Source organism: Triticum dicoccoides, chromosome 4A, assembly GCF_002162155.2.
Source record: "Triticum dicoccoides isolate Atlit2015 ecotype Zavitan chromosome 4A, WEW_v2.0, whole genome shotgun sequence".
Lineage (NCBI taxonomy): Eukaryota > Viridiplantae > Streptophyta > Magnoliopsida > Poales > Poaceae > Triticum > Triticum dicoccoides.
In genome coordinates, this window is record NC_041386.1 from 669,659,746 (window position 1) to 669,670,126 (window position 10,381).

A 10,381-nucleotide genomic window follows, 5' to 3' on the forward strand; every position below is an offset into this window, starting at 1 on the left:
CTTCTGCACTTCGTGGGCACCGAGTTGGTCGATGTCGCCAAGGGCAGAATCGTTCAACCGGGCAACCCCATGTTCCACGGTAATCGGATGCCAACCACAATGTATAGGGTTGAAGTGGTCCGGGTGCTGCCAGGCTGCGACGAGCTATTACCTCCGATTCGACCCGCTGGGGCCGACGAAGAAGATGAGATGACCCTCGGCACCTGCGTAAACTGGCCCCTGCTATGGCCGAAGAGCCAGATTCGTTTGGGGGCGGGGGACACCACCCCACAGACAAGACCGCCAGTCGTGCCGGCGCCAAGCCATGGCAAGAACGCCGCAACGCTACCGGACCTGCCGGACATCCCTATGGCACAGGATCCGGACAGCCCTATGGCACAAGATCCGGACGGCGACGACAACGACGACGGTACATTTACCGAAGTTTATAAGTACTTTGCCGAACATGGGTACGCTGACGAGTTCTGCGGGCCTCTTTCTCAAGAACCCAACCAAGACCACCGCGATCTAGCTGGTACGGCGGAGAAATCCAATTGCAACAAGCGTCGTCTGGCGTTCAGTTCTCAGGACACGCCTCCAGCTCCCGCCTTCATCGAGCCTCAGATAGCTGAGGCGCGAAATATTATCATCCCCAACACGCTGAAGAAGGCGGTCTATGAGCAGAACTCGGTCCCATTATAGGAGATCAAGAAGAAGGGCCGGAAACGAAAGACTAACAAGGGCGCCGGTGCGAGCCAGCCGGCACCGAGTTCGATCCGTGCTCAGGACGGGCCACCTTCACCTAAGGATATCTCGAGGAGGGTGCATGTGGCGGGTAGGGCGATGCTACCGCCAAATATGTTGAATGCTGCAACCGGTGCTATGCGGAGTCTGCACGACAGTGTTCTGATTTTGGAGAAGCGGCGTCTCAGAGAGAAGGATGTGGCATACCCGGTTTTCGTGGCCAAGGTGCCAGAGAGCAAGGGCTTTGTGGATGGCGACATCGGGGGTATGATCGTCCTGCGGTTTGATGACATCTTTGCTATGTTTAACCTTCATCCGTTGCACTACACCTTCGTTCGGCTGTTTTCGCTGAGCATGCAGATGCGGATCATTAGAGACAATACCACGGACATCGTGATAGCACTTGAGCAGCGCTGGGGACCGCCAAATTGCGAGTTCACACCTCGAAGGCGTCATTCTGGCAAACGCAGATAAGGATAACTTCCTTGTGCCTTACTTTCCCGAGTAAGTCATCCCTTAACCGCCCCGTAACATATGATTTCTTAGATTTCGATCGTTCTTTTTTTTCTAACATTCCGTGTTCTGTGCAGTGACACACATTGCACACTCATCCTCTTAAGCCCGAAATATTCCATGGCCACATATTTCGACCCGAACTGTAACTCCATGATAGACTACACAAATGTGAAGAAAGTTCTTGATGATGTTCTCCCCGGCTACGCCCAATCTGGAGGCACCTTCACCAGGCCAGTTCATAAGTACGGCAAGCACATCTTCTCACACAATACGAAGTTCTGCTGCGTCAAGCAGCCGCCTGGCGGTCAGAAGGATGCCTACTACGCCCTCCATCACATGCGGGCGATCGTAAGGGACCATCATCACCTTCTGCTACGCCCTCCATCGGCAGTCCAGGACGCGGACCTTAGACAAGAATTCTTTCGCATCCAGTCGGAGTTTGCGGACATCATCCATCAAGATGTCCTTCATACCGCGGGGCAGTTCTTCCTCAGATATCAACCGTCCAACAGTGAGATAGATGAAACGCTACAAATGCAGGGTGACAACGACCGTGATTTCATGACCATCACGACAGACGGCGGCTTCACCCACGCTCCTGTCCGATGAGTTGAGTCGAAAGTAGTGATGTGTAGTTCTGAAACATTGATTGGCTCATGTTGTAATTAAACTTTAATGAATTCGGATGTCTCTTTGGTTTGGACGGTTGTTCAACTTAGATGTAATCGATGCTATTTATTAGTAGGACCATGAATCATGCTATTAATGTCTTGCTTTTCTCTTCCGATCCTTTTGTTGCATACTTACACATTGCTTATGTATTGTCTGTTGTTTGGCTTGTGCATAGAGATGCCGTCGTATGTCGTGTACAAGGGTAAGGTTCCCGGAGTCTACGATGACTAGGAGGAGTGTCGGAGACAGGTTCACCGTTTCAGCGGTAACAGTTACAAAGGGTACACCACTAGGGCGGAGGCCGAATCTAGATACGCCCGCTATCTAGCGGGAGAGAGGAGGGAGCGTTGGAGGAACCGGATGAAGACCAGTTTGATCGCGATGATGCTCATCGTGATGACCACAGCTCTCTTCTATGTGATGGTAGTTTAGATGATCGATATCGACTTGTAATGTGAAGGCAAACTCGATACTCGCGGTCTTGAGACTTGTAATGTTTTATCTTTGTCCGGTCTTTTGAATCCGGAGACTAATATGATGAATTGTATTCGGAGACTAATCTTCTATTGTATTTGATGAATCTGATGTTGCTATGTGCTGCTGTCTATATTCTATGCAATAATATATTTTGTAACCTGTGCAAAAATCAGAAAAGCAAAAAAAAATAAAACCTAATATTCATACTAATGGCGCACCACACAAGACACTAATGGCGCACTGTGATCATCACACTAATGGCGCATTAGCTGCTGGTGCGCCATTAGAATGCCAAAGCACATTTGTACATATGGCCCCTGGGAGGCATTCTAATGGCGCACTGCAGGCTATACTAATGGCGCACTACGCGGTGCGCCATTAGAACACCAGATACTAATGGCGCACCAGTAGTGCGCCATTAGAATTTAATTCTAATGGCGTGATGCCAGTGGCGCACCAGTAGTGCGCCATTAGAAGGCAAATTCGGTGCGCCACTAGCATGCCTTTTCCTAGTAGTGTGGGGGGAATATCTATCCCAATGCCTAAATTTTTTACCATGTTTAGTATCTTTTCAATGGCTTCTCTTGCCTTACCAGGAATGAGTGGTTTTGTCGCAGAATTAGTAGTATTTTTTGGACTAATTACTAGTCCAAAATTTCTGTTAATGCCAAAAACACTAATTACTTTTGTAATGGCAATTGGAATGATATTAACTCCTATTTATTTATTATCTATGTTACGCCATATGTTCTATGGATACAAGGTATTTAATGTTCCAAACGCAAATTTTGTGGATTCTGGACAACGAGAACTCTTTATTTTAATCTGTATCTTTTTACTAGTAATAGGAATTGGTATTTATCCAGATTTTGTTCTCTCCCTATCTGTTGACAGGGTAGAGGCTCTCTTATCCAATTATTATCCTAAATAGGTTTATTTTTTTACTCGTCTGCTCTATTAATGCGGAAATAAGTAAAAAAGTATAATTAGATCTATCTCGAATTTTTGAGAACCCTTTGAGAAGGCGTTCAAGGGGTTCGCAAATAAAACATAAAAGTAAAAACCTTCATTTCATGAAGGTTTTATTTTATGTAATCATTTAGGTGTTAATGTAAACGAACCATAACTATGTAAGCCTATTCCTAATAGATTTAGACCAAAATAACAAATCCAAATTATAAGAAATCCTATCGAAGCTATAAGTGCAGAATTCGTACCCTTCCAATTTGGATTTGTTCTACTATGTAAATAAATTGCGAATATGGTCCAAGTAATAAATGCCCAAGTTTCCTTAGGATCCCAATTCCAATAGGATCCCCAGGCCTCATTAGCCCATACTGCTCCACAAAGAATACCTACGGTTAAAAGGGTAAATCCTAGGCTAATGACACGATAACTCCAAGAATCCAAATGCTCCGTTAATTGATATTTGTAATAATTTGGAAATGAAGGGACAGAGGTTCTTTTTAAAGCACTTCTTTTTCATAAAAATATTTAATATCACTAAAGAGAAATGTTTTATTTAAAACATTTTTTTTCTTTTTAGAAAAGAAATGGAAATTATTTCGAAATCTAATGATTAGAATAGCGGCAGATAATAAGAATCCACACAAAAGAGTTGCATAGCTTAATAACATCATACTGACATGCATCATTAACCACTGAGATTGTAGAGCAGGTACTAGTATCGTGGATTGATGCATTTCAGTTAAAAGACCCGATGTGGCAAAGCCTTGCGTTAAAATAGTACTTGGCGTAGTTATTGTGCTTAAATCATTTTTAGAGTTCTGTATTTTAGGAATGGTATGAAGAATATACAGGGCCCATGAAAGGAAGATCAATGACTCATATAAATTACTTAATGGAAAATGTCCCGAGGAAGCCAAACGAGAAACTAAGAATCCTGTTATAGAGAAAAAAGTAACTATCATTCCTTATTCTGACGAATCACGTAATCCTCCAAGTTCACGAACTAATAAGGTTATCAAATGAATCGTAATCACAATTGAAATCGTTGAGAAAGAGATATGAGTTAGTATATGTTCTAAAGTTGCAAATAGCATAAGGGGAAGGTCCCATTACAAAATTGTAAATTTCGAATTGATTTCTAATCTATTGTATTCTTTTTCAAGAATGCCGCCACTCGGATTCGAACCGAGATGCTTGAGCACTGCTTCCTAAGAGCAGCGTGTCTACCAATTTCACCATGGCGGCTAACTTCAAATAATAGGTAACTTAAAAGAATAATACCTATTATCTTGGGAATCGTCGATATTGGGAAAGTCCATGAAATTTAGGAACATTAGAGTTTTCATTAAAATAGACTTCGTTTGGTAGTATCGTTTCCATTTTTTTACAATAAACTCTTGCTTTGCCCAATAGAAACACAAACACTGCCTGAAAGAGTTGGAACTTCTTTTTTCTAACTTGCAATTATAGAACTAATTTTTTCTAATTAATTTCTCGTTTACATTTTGAAAATTCTTTCAATACAATGAAAAAAATCCAATTTAATGATGAAATTAAAATGGATAAATAGAAAAGGCTTTTTGGATTTTTTCAAAATTTCTAGAATGAAAGTCTTTATGCTCTTATTAATAAGATTTACTAACCTTATGATTTTGGAGAAGATAGGTAGAAGTTGTAAGTCCTATTGTAAGAATAGACCACTTTTCATAATTTTCATAATAAAATGTGAGGATTCTATTATGAAAATTATGAAAAGTTCATTGATAGGAAAAGAATACTTAGCACACAGTATACCAAACAAAACTTTTTTTCTTGTATATATAGGAGGGGTTTTTTGTTCTAAGAATATTGTACTGAGTAATTCGACACATAAAAGTACATTCAAAGAAGAATCAAAATTATTAAATAATTGGAATTCTTTTTTGATAAGTCAATTCATATTATTCAAAAATCTTATTATTTGTTTGTTGCCCAGAAAAACCCTTTGGTTTTGGATGCTAATTACCGCTCGAAAATGATCTTGATTTTACTAAAGAATAAGATTGTACTATGGAAAAATAAGTCTTTTTCTTCCAAATATTTTTAAGAATACGCTTTTTTGACATTGAAGTACGTTTTTTTGGAACTGCCATTCAAAAAGGAAATTACTTTTTTCTAGTTGTATGTGAAAGACATCTATTGCTGCAAATCAATCCTTTTTTCTTCTTTTTATAAGTATTTATACTTAGATATTGAAATGTGACGCCCCCGATTCAATCGTACACTAATCATGCACACAAATGTGTACGATCAAGATCAGGGACTCACGGGAAGATATCACAACACAACTCTAAAACATAAGTAAGTCATACAAGCATCATAATACAAGCCAGGGGCCTCGGGGGCTCGAATACAAGTGCTCGATCATAGACGAGTCAGCGGAAGCAACAAAATCTGAGTACAGACATAAGTTAAACAAGTTTGCCTTAAGAAGGCTTGCACAAACTGGATTACAAATCGAAAGAGGCGCAGGCCTCCTGCCTGGGATCCTCCTAACTACTCCTGGTCGTCATCAGCGGGCTGCACGTAGTAGTAGGCACCTCCAGCGTAGTAGGAGTCGTCGTCGAAGGTGGCGTTGGCTCCTGGACTCCAGCATCTGGTTGCGACAACCTGAAAGAAAGGAAAGGGGGAAAAAGGGGGGGAGAAAGCAACCGTGAGTACTCATCCAAAGTACTCGCAAGCAAGGAACTACACTACATATGCATGGGTATATGTGTAAAGGGCCATATCAGTGGACTGAACTCCAAAGTACTCATCTAAGAATGAACGGCCGACCATTAACTTCAAAGCAATAGGGTTGCTAGAAGTTTTGGAATTGCACATCACAGTCCATTTGTCGGTGGTTAGAAATAACACGGTGACCAGGAAAAGAATGGTGATGGTGATAAGTATCACTTGTATCAAGAATTCTCCAGAGGTGGTGAAATTCTCACAACATTGAGGACATAAGAGATGCTAATGTCCAAGGTAAAGAAGAACAATTACTGGTTAGTAAGGAACTCAAGGTATAACACAGAACACGAACAAGTTTATGTTGCACGAAAGGCAATAAAGTGGTCGATGATAACACAATTCACAGAGAGCAAGGGTGGTATTTCTCATCAAGAATTCGATAGATATCTTGGAAGAGCATCAGAATGTTGATGATGATCATGATAAATTTTGTCATGAGGTTTCATGAAGATGTAATCGGTCGGCGATGACATCAAGTCAAAGGAATGATGGAGCGAAATGCCCTTGGGACCATGAGTACGACACAAACTCGAATTCAAGCTTGTCGTTCAAAGTGGAACTATAAGACGAGCAAATCGGCAAAAGCTTAGCTCATCATCAAAAGTTGTGCTCCGGAATTAAGGGCCCGGTAGCACAGTTAAAATTAGCACGATAATGATGTAGCCGATTAGGCTAGGAATGACTTGAAGGATTATTAAACTCATAAGTAATGAAAATTACTTAGAGTTAAATGAATCGGATTACAGACTCGATTCACTTAACGGTGTACTCGAGTGTTTAATAACTCAGGCCCGTGAAAAATTGGAACCAGTGAGAATGTAGCACTTGATGGAGGACTCATAAGAAGTTATGTAGTTCCATGATAATCTCGAGATACCAGGGGGTAATACTCGATGACAGATCAAAGTAGAGGTTGGACTGGGGCATTGATCCGCAAAAGACAAATGTTTAAAATTGCCCGAGAAATGGGAACAAATAAGAACAATATGGTCGAAACCATAACTACGAGGGGTCCAATTTAATAACACCAAAAGAATTACTCGAATGAGTAAATATTTGGCAAGAAGCTTCCATGATAAGTTCCACATCGGGTCCATGGGCATGAACGCAGAGTTCAAGGTCGACTCCCACTTCTCCAATGCATACCCTTTCATTCACTTCTCGCTTTCGATGAAGTTGTAGTGTTGAAATATTATCTGGCAAAATACCAGAAGAGTATGACTCGTGAAAACTTTCGAGTTCACACATATTAAAGAAGGCATAGGTTCAACCCATCGGGGCATCTTAGAAAATATACCACAAGTTTCAAAAGTAAATACACAAGCTCGAAAGCAGAGCATGGTTGGCCAAGCAGAGGATACAATTTACCAAAGGCAATATACACCCGTGGAAAGGCTCCCAAGGTTATTGAATATGAAGGACGACGTCGGATGAAATCCAACAATGGATCGGGCGATCCACAACGGAGCTGATGTGAGTATCTGTACTCAATCAGAGGAAGAAAGATTGCACGAGCATCAGATTATAGAACATCTGAATAATTCGATGCTTAGATAACAAAGGAATTATGATTTCCAAAACAAGGGATCAGAAGCAGACACTCTGATCAAGGATGGATAAGTTGGATAGACCAGAGGCACAATTGAAGACAAATAGTTTGGTCCAGAACCAGCTCATGTTCAGAATGACGTCTGAGCCGGAAAGATAAATTAGAAGGGTCGATTGATGATTGTGTGCATTCGCACACATGTTGAATCAATAGGATTAAAATGACGGTGTCTAAGGATACTAACAAATATTGCCAGACATATGGAAAGCATCCATAATGCAAGCAGACAAGTATTGCAGAGCAATAAGCTACTGAGGAATTTTGGAGGATCGAATAGTATTTCAAAGACCATTGTGAAACACATGAACAACTGGGGATGAGTGGATACTCGATAAAGGCGAGAAATTATCCGTAGGGGTATTCAGGTGGAAAGGAACTGCAAGGCAGTAGGCACAAAGTATTCTCGGATCAACAGAGAGAATTTCAGGGTATCTTCCAATGACAAGATCAACTAGGAACAAAAGTAAGAACGACAGATGTATGTATTTATCCATAGGGATATTTTGGTGGTAGGGAATTGCAAAAGCAACGGACACAAATTCTTGGGTTACAGCGGAGAGTATCTTCAGGGTCTTCACGTGCAGCAGACGATCATCAATAATAAGGGGCTCTCCGGGTGAAAGTGATAACGAGATCCTAATGTTAGATTTAGCAAAATACATTTAACCCGAATAGAAGAGAGATCAGAGTCCCAGAGTATAGACATGGAGTAAAAGATCCTAATACCACCCAATGGCGACGTGGGCCCATGGGCTGCACAGCCATGTCAGTAAAAGTTTTGTAAAGTCTAGACTCGACTTCGGCCAAGGAGTTGGAAGGGGGATTCCTACAGGCAGTCGGCTCTGATACCAACTTGTGACGCCCCCGATTCAATCGTACACTAATCATGCACGCAAATGTGTACGATCAAGATTAGGGACTCACGGGAAGATATCACAACACAACTCTAAAACATAAGTAAGTCATACAAGCATCATAATACAAGCCAGGGGCCTCGAGGGCTCGAATACAAGTGCTCGATCATAGACGAGTCAGCGGAAGCAACAAAATCTGAGTACAGACATAAGTTAAACAAGTTTGCCTTAAGAAGGCTAGCACAAACTGGAATACAAATCGAAAGAGGCGCAGGCCTCCTTCCTGGGATCCTCCTAACTACTCCTGGTCGTCATCAGCGGGCTGCACGTAGTAGTAGGCACCTCCAGCAAAGTAGGAGTCGTCGTCGAAGGTGGCGTTGGCTCCTGGACTCCAGCATCTGGTTGCGACAACCAGAAAGAAAGGAAAGGGGGAAAAGGGGGGGGGAGAAAGCAACCGTGAGTACTCATCCAAAGTACTCGCAAGCAAGGAACTACACTACATATGCATGGGTATATGTGTAAAGGGCCATATCAGTGGACTGAACTACAGAATGCCAGAATAAGAGGGGGATAGCCAATCCTGTCGAAGACTACGCTTCTGGCAGCCTCTGTCTTGCAGCATGTAGAAGAGAGTAGATTGAAGTCCTCCAAGTAGCATCTCCAAGTAGCATCTCCAGTAGCATCGCGTAGCATAATCCTACCCGGTGATCCTCCCCTCGTCGCCCTGTGGAAAAGCGATCACCGGGTTGTCTGTGGAACTTGGAAGGGTGTGTTTTATTAAGTATCCGGTTCTAGTTATCATAAGGTCAAGGTACAACTCCAAGTCGTCCTGTTACCGAAGATCACGGCTATTCGAATAGATTAACTTCCCTGCAGGGGTGCACAAACTTACCCAACACGCTTGATCCCATTTGGCCGGACACACTTTCCTGGGTCATGCCCGGCCTCGGAAGATCAACACGTCGCAGCCCCACCTAGGCAAAACAGAGAGGCCAGCACGCTGGTCTAAACCTAAGCGCACAGGGGTCTGGGCCCATCGCCCATAGCACACCTGCACGTTGCGAGGGCGGCCGGAAGCAGACCTAGCCTAGCAGGCGTTCTAGTCCAATCCGGCGCGCGCCACTCCGTCGCTGACGTCTGAAGTGCTTCGGCTGATACCACGACGCTGGGATACCCATAACTACTCCCACGTAGATGGTTAGTGCGTATAGGCTCGTAGCCAACTCAGATCAAATACCAAGATCTCGTTAAGCGTGTTAAATATCCACGAACGCCGAACAGGGCCAGGCCCAACTCTCTCCTAGGTGGTCTCAACCTGCCATGTCGCTCCGCCACAAAGTAACAGTCAGGGGCCGTCGGGAACCCAGGCCCACCTCTACCGGGATGGAGCCACCTGTCCTTTCAGCCCCCTCATCAGAATCACTTGCGGGTACTCATCGAGCTGACCCGACCTTAGTCACCATCTGTATAGTATGTATGTATGTATAGTATATACCCGTGATCACGGCCCGAGTGATCACGGCCCAATAGTATAGCAAGGCAGACTGACAAGAATGTAGGGCCAATAATGATAAACTAGCATACTATACTAAGCATCTAGGATTGCGGGTAAGGTATCAATGACTGTAGCAACAATGACAGACTATGCATCAGAATAGGATTAACGGAAAGCAGTAACATGCTACACTACTCTAATGCAAGCAGTATAAAGGAGAATAGGTAATATCTGGTGATCTAGGGGGGGCTTGCCTGGTTGCTTTGGCAAGAGAGAGGGGTCGTCAACTCCGTA

At 43.1% G+C, this 10,381-nt stretch overlaps 1 long non-coding RNA gene and 1 other non-coding gene across 3 annotated transcripts; both read right to left on the minus strand.

The window, feature by feature from the left end:
* Positions 1 to 2,017: 2,017 nt before the first annotated feature.
* LOC119287865 lies at positions 2,018 to 5,590 on the minus strand. Of its 2 annotated transcripts, none has more exons than XR_005140983.1 (3): positions 5,450 to 5,590; positions 3,103 to 3,104; positions 2,018 to 2,028 (listed from the first exon to the last, which is right to left on the minus strand). It is a non-coding gene; the product is annotated as an uncharacterized LOC119287865 (long non-coding RNA). The 2 variants fall into 2 exon arrangements; XR_005140984.1 differs by having other exon boundaries at positions 5,363 to 5,590.
* Positions 4,523 to 4,602, minus strand: TRNAL-UAG. The gene has a single exon. It is a non-coding gene; the product is annotated as a tRNA-Leu (tRNA).
* Positions 5,591 to 10,381: the final 4,791 nt, after the last annotated feature.